We start from the raw sequence: 12,006 nt of genomic DNA, 5'->3' as shown, positions 1-12,006 counted from the left end.
AAAGACGAATTTGAATTATTTGAAATACGAGATGGAAAATCCATGATGATTATGGATTATGCATGAGTATTAGTATACTAAAATCAGGTAAATCTTATAACTTTCCAATAGGCAAAATACCATATACCGAGTCCTATTTATTACCATGTACATAATTCTTATATATTAATTAATATATGCATAATAAAATAGTGTCGATCATTCTCCATCGTTAAATACATAACTTGCATTCCATTGCATCTATCGGTGCAAAAGTGAAAGGAAAATTTTCTGTTTCTGAAATCTGCAAAATGTTATTCAGTCTATGTAACTATCGTTCATGACATTATGATAATATTCATAATCATAATGCCCTTATTGGAAATACATACTTCATATTAGAAAATCAGGTTTAGCTCTACTTCCTATACGGAAGTTTTAGACAAATAATGCTGGCTACTTTATCCATTCTACTGGCTTGTTTACGTTTTAAAAAATGTTATATCTGAATTAAGTACAACTATTTTATTTAAAGATAAGAGTACTGTACTTAACAGAAATTACGTGAATTTATCAAATTCAAGACAAAATTTAGGGCACAATTCTCCGATAAAATAGACCGAAACAAAGTTGTTATGGCAACGGGTTAACCTCAAATATCACCATGTATCACCAAAAGGTAGAGGGCGGTTCAAAAATCCTTAAAAAAAGACCCCCTAATTTAATGTTTGATAGCAGAAACCGTACAATTTTCTTCAACATGAATTTTTGAGTGAATTTCTGTATAAATTATCCAGTATTTGACTGTAAAATTTGCAATTTGTCTAACAAAATTATAACTTCTCGTCATTAAAGTGTCAGGTATGATTTTACGCCATTCTATCTCCTAGAGTTAGTTAACTTTACACTTCGTTGCGTAACTAACTATGCGTGATTTTATAAACATTAAATTATAAAATACATTATAACACACGTATGAATCCGAAAGCGAAATTTTTAGGGATAATAGGTCACATAATATAGTAGATTAAAATGGTAGTAGGCCTTATAGACATTTCGAACGCTTTTTAAGGAATATTTAAACAGTTAATTCTGATTGACGTGTATACTCGTCATGGTGATGTGGCGAAATTTTGTGTGGATCAGTGACCATTGGCTAAATAAACTGCAACATTTAAAAAGAAAAAAAAATATTCTCAAATACCAAGGTGTTTCGAATATTTTATGCCTATGCCTGACCACTGGACCTGCCCTACATATCGATAGAAAATACTATGGATACCTACAGCACTAAAGCCTATTTTTAATTATTTAATTAATTAATTAAAATAAAGTTAAACAACATTCAACGGAAATTATTGTGAATTTTTCATAATATTACTTGTTGCATAATTTAACCAGATAATTGTGATTGACGTGTAAACTTGTCATAAAGATATGGCAGAATTTCGTTTAGATCAATAAATACTTTGCTAATTAAACTGCAACTTTGAAGAAAAACGAAACTTGTTTTCTAATTTTAAGATCTTTAGAATATTTTAGGTCTATGTCGGACCACTGGAACTGCCCTACATATCGATAGAAAACAATACAGATATATGTATATAGCACAAAGGCTATTTTTCTACTATTCAATAGATTTTTATAATTAAAGCATTTTTCATTATGCATATAATCATAAGAAATTCGTCTATAAATCAACTCTTTCATCAAAATCCAGAGGTTTTCCTTGTAAATCCAAGTGTTTTGCTTGTAAAATGAGATTAACTAAAGATGTAAATTTAGAGTTTTATTCTCATATATTCTTACTCTTCAAAAAAAAAAGAGTTGAAGAGAAAGAAGAGAAAATGTTGCACTGATTTATTTAGATGTTACTGAAAATTACTTTATTTCGAGACACACAGAGCAAGAGTGCAATAAACTAGTACTAAACTATTCATAATTTTAATAGTATCAAGTATTATTAAATATTCAATAAAATTAATTGGCACGAATGTGGATATATCCAAATAATGAATGATTGATGAAAGCTTTGGTGCAAAGTTTAAGAAATACAAAAAATGTTAGTAATAATAGTTAAAAAAAAGTGAAATCAAATAAATGATTGTTTATATCTCAAACATTACAAATATTTCTGTTACACTCGAAGTAAACCGATAACATCTTTTCTGATAAGACTGCTATGATTTACAAAATTCAATATTTGTAAAATTGTACGCTTCGATAGTTTTATCAACTGACACGCGTCAAATCAAAAATATTATATATATCTGAAATATTCGCCCATTAGATATATATCTTTTTGACCATTCATAAAAAAAATATTGAAAAAATATAAAATGGGAATAAAATGTGTCGAAAATACAACAAATATAAGAATTAGTTTTACGTACCAAACCAGACCGACATAAAAAATTACATCAACGAGTTAACTGTAGTCTTCACATCGAACTCATGACGAGTATACCCGTCAATCACTGGTAAATATTAAAGACAAAGAGTTAAAATTTTCTGTTTCTGCAATTTATATCACAACTTGATCAGAATTATAGAGAAAATAAATTTGTTCTTATTTATGAACTAATACTATACTTATATACATTAATGTCTCATATTATGATTGTATTTATTCTAATTTTCAGAAAAATAAATACAAAGAATTACTAGGACAAGCAGTAGTTGAAAACTGTTAACAATTAGAATGACACGTGTATAACAATTATAATCTCAGTTGAAAAAAAATCAAATTGAGGAATGTTAAATTTTCACGACTTAGTTTTTTTTCTTTTGAATCCCACCGCTGCCACCAAATTCATTATTCGAAAGGTTTATGAGAGAAATATCACACAAGTATCACTTAGTTGATACATTCAATGGGTTTTGTTAAAAAACACATTTAGAATGGCACATCGATAAGAATTATGCAATCAGTTAAAAAAACTGATTGAGAAATGTTAAATTTTCACGACTTAAATTTTTTCTAATTTGAATGCCACCGCTACCACCAAATTGATTATTCGAAAGGGTTATAAAAAATATCTCATAATTAAGTCATTCAATGGGCTGTCTTCTAAGATAGAATAATAAAATTCGAATAAACAGTTTACCAAAATGTGCCCACATAATAACAAAAAAATATTCACAGACGTTTAGAGTTACTTATATTTACAGTTGGTAAATATTTTACCAAAAAGGTGTGCCCGGCATATTTCTCAACGATGTATTGTAACATTTCGTTCTGCAATAAATATATTTTGCTGCGATTTGCTTATTTATTTATGGCCCTATTTAATTCAATTTGTTCTAATTTATAAAGTGCAAGGCTATAGATTTTAAATATTTATAGTTTGCATGAGAAACTGCTTAAAATTAATTAAAAGTAATAGGGTAATAATTTTAATAGTTTGTAATTGCAATCAATCATTTAATATTTATTGCATATATGGAGAATATTTATAGAAAAATAAGAAGGCGTTCATTCAAGTTTCTCGGTGAGATATTTGCATAAAGAATATTTAGACACATGCACAAGTTTATATCATTACGTATTTTATTATAATTAATTTAAATTTACTTTCAATATTTTATTTCAAATATTGATAATTAGTGTGCTTTTATTTTTCTTATAGCATAGTATCCAATATTGAAATAAAGATCAAAAATAGGTTTGCAAGTGAAAATAGGACTTCAAAGTTTAAGTAATCATCTGATCATCTCAATTAAAAAATGACAATCATTGAGTTGTCTTCTAACTAAAAATATGTTTAAATTGGATTATAACAAACATAGTGTTGCCTTGTAATTTAAGCCAGTAAAATAATAATTTTAAGCTAAAAGTTTGTTTAAATCAACACTAGCCATCCTCATTAACTGTTGTAGTAGTTAAATTTTGCAAATTTAAAATTTTATTTACTAGAATATTCAATTTTCGTAACCAAACCTATTTTTTAAAACTTGGCACGAGACCTTCATAACACATTTTCTCTGGTTGTCGATGAAAAACCATAAACCTAATAATTTATGAACCCCATATATTAATTTTAGCCAAGCAATTATTTTTTAGAGGCTTATAAATCCATATTGTTCGTATAAATAGAGTATAATTGTATATTAGCAATAATGCACATAAATGCAATAGTAATTTTGTTTTACTATTTTTGATTGTCGACCTTGGGGTAAAAATAAACATGAAACATTAATTCAATCAATGCAAATCATATAATATTTGATTTATTTCAAATTGATTTCAGCATAATCGAAATTTATAGGTGTATAAATTTATATACTGATTCGAATAAGAAAATTTAATAGACTCTTTTGTCCTAATTCGATTTTGATACTGTCCAATAATTTTCTTCATGATTTGAGAAAAGTCAATTTCAATCTCTACTATGACTAAAAAAAATAATTTGGAATATTGAGTAAATATTGCTAAATTATAGATTGTTCTGTAGATGACTTGATATAGTTTTTTTAATTTGCTATTTAGAGTCTTAAATAAAATCTTAATCTGAAGATCCTAAACACTACCCTAGTCTTCGCCAAAAAAAGTATGAAATTTGAGGTCAAAATTTATAAAATGAGTCACAGTTTCTAATTTCGAATTCTGAAAGCAAATTTTTCTCAAACAAGGTAGACGAAAGGTAAATATATTTGTTGACGAGAAATATTTTGTATAGTCTATATAAAAATATTTGCACAAAAAAATTAGAATTTTTATATGAAAAAAAAACGATTTTAATAAATATCTATTAGTTTATGAAAAATCTAAAATATACTTTCACAAGTAGCAATGGAAGTTTATAAACCCAATTATGTTACGAAAGCAAAAAGTGAACAAATTTGTCTTTTTAAAAACAATTGTAAAAAAATAAGCGAAAATTGTTTATAAATTAAACGTTTACAATTAACCTTGGTTTTGTTTGCATTACATCTTTACATATATAATTCTTCTGCACGGGTGTATGATTTGATACTTCTCCTAAACGGTTATTCGGATTTTGATAATTCTTTTTGAAGTTTGTCAAAGGAAACTTTTAAGATTTAATGAACGATAAAACTATAGTAATATAGAAATAAATGGCAAAAATTACAAACAACCACTTATCATTGTTTGACATTGAAAACATTTGAACTGTCATTTGCTAGAAATGTCAATTCCTTAAGATTTGAATTTAACTGAAATTATGAGCCTAGATAAAATTAGAATACAATATACAAGAAAAATATAATGTCTACATTATGATTGCCGAAAGGCAGCTGATATGTGCCAGTAATTAAAATAATATAAGATACAGTCAAAAGTATATGTTTGGCAGATGCAATTATATAATTCAGTTTAATAAATAACGCAACAAGTCCAAAATTGCATATGCATTATTTTTTTAAACTTATGCATGTCGCATTTTGATTTACTTTACTAAATTATTTAATACAAAAAAATATTTTTACTTATTGAAAAAATAATTGAGAATTTTGTTTCATGTGCCAAAAATTCATTTGTTTGGCATTGGATATGGAATATTTAGTTAGTAGATCACAGATTGAATAGTGCACATATGAACTAGATTTTACAAATTAATTCATCTAGGATTTGAACATAAACAATAATGTTTATTAAATTATTAGTAAGAAAAATGTACTTTAGAAATTATAATTGCCCACAAGCAACTAATATATCGTACGAGATCATGAAAATTATAAACTAAATTATTGAAGCAATTATGTTGTGTGGTAAAATTGTTTTTTTAAATTGTAATTGCATAACTTTAATAAGTTATGAGTAGGAGTAACGAGTTATTATTATGAGTATTTTAATACAGCAATAGAGGTTTAAAAATAAATTTTACCCAAGAAGCTGATGATTTTTTTCCAGTTTTTAATACATCCTCCAATGTTCATAACTATAATTTTATTCAAAAGATTTCAAAATGAAATCCTTGTTTATTTGATTTTATTTCATTCACTATCGTTGCATTCAAAATGCATACACGTTTTTACAAGACACCTTTAATAACCGGTTTCTTCTACCTGTGTCCAACCAACTCACACTTTTGCTATTTACTTCGAGTTGCACAATGACAACTATTCGATTAAAATTCTAACGTTTGTTTTTTAAATTTAACTTGGATAATGGAAATATATTCATCTGTCTAGTCATCTCGAAAAGTACCGTAAACATATTCATTGATAGGGCAAGCCCTATACTAGGGGCTTGCCTGGCAAGTATATTAGAAATCTCACAAGAAAGGTAGAAAGTCAAAAAACTTTTTCATTTAGTTTACGTACAGACCCTACAGCTGAGTCATATATTCTTCCTAACAGTCTTACTTTTTTTTAAATTAATAGAAAATTTCTTGTAAAACTTATGGTAAACTTAAAACTTAAAATATTTATACAAAGAATTACTTAATACATAATTTTTATAAGGATTCTATCAGTCCATAACCTGATAATAACCATTTTGAACCTTAATTTTTAACATTGCTAATAATAAATAACTAATAATAATAATAACTGCGTTAATATAAAAACGATTCACATCATTTTCAAGAATGTCATTTTGTATAGGAAACGCCTTTTCATACCCTAACCATATTTTAAGGTTATTTAAATTTTGAACCTTATTTTTTTAAAAATGCTAACAGAAAAAACAACTAAAAATAATAATAACTACGTTAATATGAAAACGATTCGCATCACATTTAGGAGTGTCATTTTGCACAGGAAACGCCTTTTTTATACCTTAACCAAATTTTAAGGTTATTTTAATTGATAACCTTATTTTCTAAAATTGCTAGTGTTAATAATAATTGCATTAATATAAAAACGATTCGCATCACTTTCAAAGGTGTGAAATTATAAGAAACTAATTATAAAATGTTATATCATAGCAAACACCTTGTTGTACCTTAACCATTTTTTAAGGTTATGTTAATTTTCAACCTTATTTTTTAAAGTAGCTAATTATTTTTGATTTTGCTGAACTAAATACGTACAAAAGGTGTAAGTGATTTTGTAATAATATTGGCATAATTTTATGTGGATTCTATCAGACCATTTCCTGATAATAACCATTTTGAACCTTAATTTCTAAAATTGCTAATAATAACAATAACCAATAATAATAATAACTGCATTAATAGGAAAACGATTCACATCACATTTAAGGGTATCATATTGTACAGGAAACGCCTTTCTAAACCTTAACCATATTTTAAGGTCAAATTAATTTTAAACCTTATTTTTTAAAATTGCTAATAACAATAAAACCTGCATTCATATAAAAACGATTCACATCACTTTCAAGGGAGTCAAATTATAAGAAACTAATTATAGGGTGTTATATCATAGCAAACGCCTTTTTGTACCTTAACCATATTTCAAGGTTATTTTGATTTTGAACCTTTTTTTTTTAAATTGCTAGTAATAATAATAACAAAAATGTGTCATTTTGTATACAAAACGCCTTTTTGTACCATAACCATATTTTAAGGTTATTTTAATTTTGAACCTTATTTTTTAAAATTGTTAATATTAATATAAAAATGATTCGCATCACATTCAAGGGTGTCATATTGCATAAGAGAAACGCAGTTTTATACCTTAGCCATATTTTAAGGTTATTTTAATTTTGAACCTTATTTTTTAAAATTGCTACCAATAATAATAACTAATACAAATAATAACTGAATTAATATAGAAACGATACGCATCACTTTCAAGGATATCAAATTTTACAGGAAATGCCTTTTATACCTCAACCTATATTTTAATAAGGTTATTTTAATTTTGAACCTTATATTTTAAAATTGCTAATAATAATAACTGCATTTATACAAAAACGATTCAAGGGTGTCATATTGCGTAGGAAACGCCTTGTTATACCTTAACCACATTTTAAGGTTATGTAAAATTTAAACCTTATTTTTTTAAAAATGTTAACAATAAAAATAACCAATAATAATAATAACTGCATGAATAAAAAACTATTCATATCTCATTCAAGGGAGTCATATTATATAGGAAACGCCTTTCTAAACCTTAACCACATTTTAAGGTTATGTTAATTTTGAACCTTATTTTTTAAAGTAGCTATTAATTTTGATTTCGCTAAACTAAATACACAAATAGGTGTAAGTGATTTTATAATATTGGCATGATTTTATGTAAAATCTATCAAACCATAACCTATCCTTTGACCTTTTCTGTCACTAACCGCTCGCCCGTGACTAACCTTAATTGACGCTTCACAAATGCGGCGTGTGAAACAAAACGCATGCATTTTTATAAATCCTTTACTAATAATGTATTTTCGCAACATTTGTCGTACACTAACATATTAATTAATCAAAATTTATTACTTATTAATTCTAAACTGACCTTTTTTTGTTGTTTTTCCCAAGCCGGGTCCAAGAGGCCCTCGCGTTCCCATTCCTCTTCGGGCTCCATGTAACCATCGGCATAATGGTCCATGCCGATCATTCCGTTGTCGACCATCATCTTGACGACGGCACTTTTACAATAATAATTCTACACAGAAATAAAAATCAATAATAAATAAAATCAAAATACTTCAATTAAAATTCGTTCGCGCTTCAATTATTATTCTACAATTGTTTGTTTACTTTTTGTGTCGTGTATCAATTAACACACGACACATTAACTTCCCCGCCGGCCCGACTTCAAGCAACTGAAGTTCGGAAGACGCGATCGTAAAAACTGAAACGTATGCGAAATACGAGACGCGAACGCCGACGGAGTTTTACGAAGCGAAGGAGACGGATGGTACTGGGAACGAGAGAGTGGGAAAGAGATGAAAGTATGTGTTCGGGTGCGTCGAGCCGGTGCGAGGAAATACGATGAGAAGGGAAATGGTGGATTACTGGGTTGTGCAACCTTTGGGAGATTTTGATTCGTACAGGGATAACAAAGAAATAGTAAAAAAAATTAGAATATATAATTAGGCAGCATTTTTGACAGATTTTACTCTTTTGCTGTCGAAAAGGTAAAAATATCGTTTAAGCCAAAATGAAATTGACCGATGTGTATAGAAATGACGTGTTGATAATACGACTTGGTTTACTAAATTTCATTCCTGGTATTTTAATGTCCAAGATGAACCAAGTCCAGAAAGTACGGTTGAAGCTGATAAAGGTGCGAGAAAGGCATTAGTTGGTGCAAACCGGCGAATAACCAGACATGAGTTCCCATTGAGTAAAAATTTATCAAATTTAACAGTTCATGACCACTCAAAAAGTCTGAGATTTTCCTCGAAACTCAATGTAAGGCTCTCTTAGAAAGAAACCTGTGTCATCGCACTAGCGTCCGAGATTCGCCTCTGAAAATTCCTGAAAATTATCAGATTTTGAAGCAAATTGTCACTAGGAATATCAAATGGGATGAAAAAAATGCAATATAAGCAATTGCCAATGAAATAAAAAAGAAGAACCTGCTCAAAACAAGCAAAAAACTGTAATTTGCCAGAAAAAGGTAATGCAGTATGTTTGGTAAGATTGTTCATTTTTCGGCACTTTCAGGATAACATAGCGGTTAATTCGGATGCTGGATAAACTGAATGATGTACTTCAATAAAAAAGATCAAAATTATCCCATAAGCAAGGAATAGTACTGCAGCTATTACATCTAGTTGATGGTTCTAGTAACGCAAAAATCTAAGACATATATTTTATTAAGGCACAACGATGGATGTATAAACAGTATGCATTTTATTCTTGACCCTTCCAGTTACAATCGCAACTGCCAGAAGAAATTTTTCAAAATTAAAACGAATTAAAAGTTACGTTAAAACTTTAGGACAGAAACGTCTACCAGACCTGTCATTATTGTTCCAGAGACAAAAACTTTAGAAAATCTAAAGATCACATATTTAATTTTTCGGAAAAAGGCAAGGAGAGAAAATATATGTCTGAAATCATTTGCAATTTTTTTCGAAAATAAGAAAAATATAAATAGAAAAATAATTAGAATGATGAATAAATATTCTTTGCATTTTATGTATTTTGTATTATGTAAAAATTCTTTTTAAGGAGGCCCCCAAACAAATTTTGATACGGGGCCCCGCAAAGGCACGCTGCGCTTCCATCTTCTTTCTACATATAAATTAGCAGTAAAAATTTTTAATATGCTATGTATTTGCTGTGCGACAGGCGTTTTACACATAGAATTTAAACAAGAAGCAGTTGTTACAACAATATTTGTTTATCATTTTAAAAAATTTTACTACAAATTTATATAAAAAAAAGATAGCATAACGTTTGACCGCTCAATGTTAAAGTAATTGCAAAAAAAAAAAATTAAACAATATTGAGTTATAAGTACTTGAACTACTTTAAAATAATACTTCGTGGGTATCATTTCAGGTTCATGTCAAGTTTAATCTTTATGAGTATCTAAAATATAATTATCCGACAGAGTTTATCTTCTGGCCAAAATAAATGTTAGTAAAAATACATAAATTTAGGTATAATATAGTTAATTTATTAGGCAAACTATAAGTGGAAATTCTATTCAATCCTTAATTTCACTTGCAATTTTCAATTCTGTAATAATTCAACATGTTAAAATTATAATAATTAGTGAGCTAAATAAGAAATAATGTTTAAAAACAATTAACTGAGACAATAAAATATAATTGTACAAAAAGTAAATGGTCAGACTAATTGTAAGTCAAATTACTTAATTATTGTCATCGAACGCAATATCACGAAAGCAAATTCTTTAAATTGTCTAGGTAAGGTCATGGGCAAGTGTTGAATATTGGTATAATTTTGTATGAAAAGATCAACGTAACAGTGTTACCAAAACATTGGCCTGCTTTACGGCAAAATAAGTCCTTTAGTAGTTTAATTTATAAATGGTCAGCGAGTTTGACTAAATCATGGCTTTACTAATTTGTGTTATGTATTATACTTGAAGAAATGATGAAAAGTTTTGCAATAAATATTTTTGTAGGTGGCTAAATGCTCGAGTAAGCGAGGCCAAAAAAAAAAAAAAAAAAAAAAAAAAAATATTTTATGATAAATATTGAACCAACGAATAGAAAATTCTTTGATCAAGTACATTATCACAAACAGTCCCAAATACGTTAGACAAATGCAGCAATTATGATGTGAACTAAATTTATTATAATTAACTCATCACTAAATCGTCAACAGAATAAGAAATAAATTGATTCAGATTATTGTGCAGAATTTAAAAAAAACTTGCATTTCTTGAGTAGCAGTTTGACAGTTTTTGTATGAAGAAAGGAACATAAAATAGCCATAACAAAGCTTTATTCATAATATAATATATATATATATATATATATATATATATATATATATTATTATTATATATATATAATATAATATAACCAACCACTATGATACTCACCTCACACATATCACACAATTTCTCTTAAGGAAATATCACAACACTGTTTTAAACACTTAACTTACACATTTTGTAATAAATATCTATTAATTGCATTTATAAATCACTTTTCACTGTATTTTTATCTTAATCACCAATACATTTTTTTCACAAAGTTTTATAAATTTAAATAAAATATTTAATAGAATTTTTGTTACTAACACATGTAAATAGGCCAATTTTTGGTTTCATAACTTAGGGAATGGCAACACACCACACTTATTTTATTTAAAATATTATGGTGACTATTATGAATATTCTTGGTTACATGTTTTATATTAAATTGCACCATAAAAAAAATATTAAACAGTTCAAAACAATAAGTATGTACTCAAGCGACGCTTATAAATAAAAATGGCGTCCTTATAAATAAAATGGCGCGAAGTGGAACTAATATGTTATTGACATATTGACATACCTAAATGTCAGTGGCAAGTGTCAATTGACAGTTAGGTTTTGACGGTTGACATTTTAAGGGCGTTGTAGGTTTTGACAGTTGTAAATAAACTCACGTATAAACACCATAGATTTGACATTTTGATAGTTTTGTGACTACCAAAACATTGAGAACCAAAATCAAGAAAACATAAA

General features: G+C 27.6%; 1 pseudogene; it reads right to left on the bottom strand.

Annotated features, from left to right (window-relative positions):
• The window catches only part of LOC113389445, a 130,935-nt pseudogene extending 119,441 nt beyond the window's left edge, over positions 1-11,494 (bottom strand).
• Positions 11,495-12,006: the final 512 nt, after the last annotated feature.

This window comes from Ctenocephalides felis, unplaced genomic scaffold (genome assembly GCF_003426905.1).
Source record: "Ctenocephalides felis isolate EL2017-DRISC unplaced genomic scaffold, ASM342690v1 CF-g0.4_SCAFFOLD_03573, whole genome shotgun sequence".
Classification (NCBI taxonomy): Eukaryota; Metazoa; Arthropoda; class Insecta; order Siphonaptera; family Pulicidae; genus Ctenocephalides; species Ctenocephalides felis.
The sequence above is the reverse complement of the archived record's forward strand: the minus strand, read 5'-3'. Positions and strand labels throughout refer to the sequence as shown.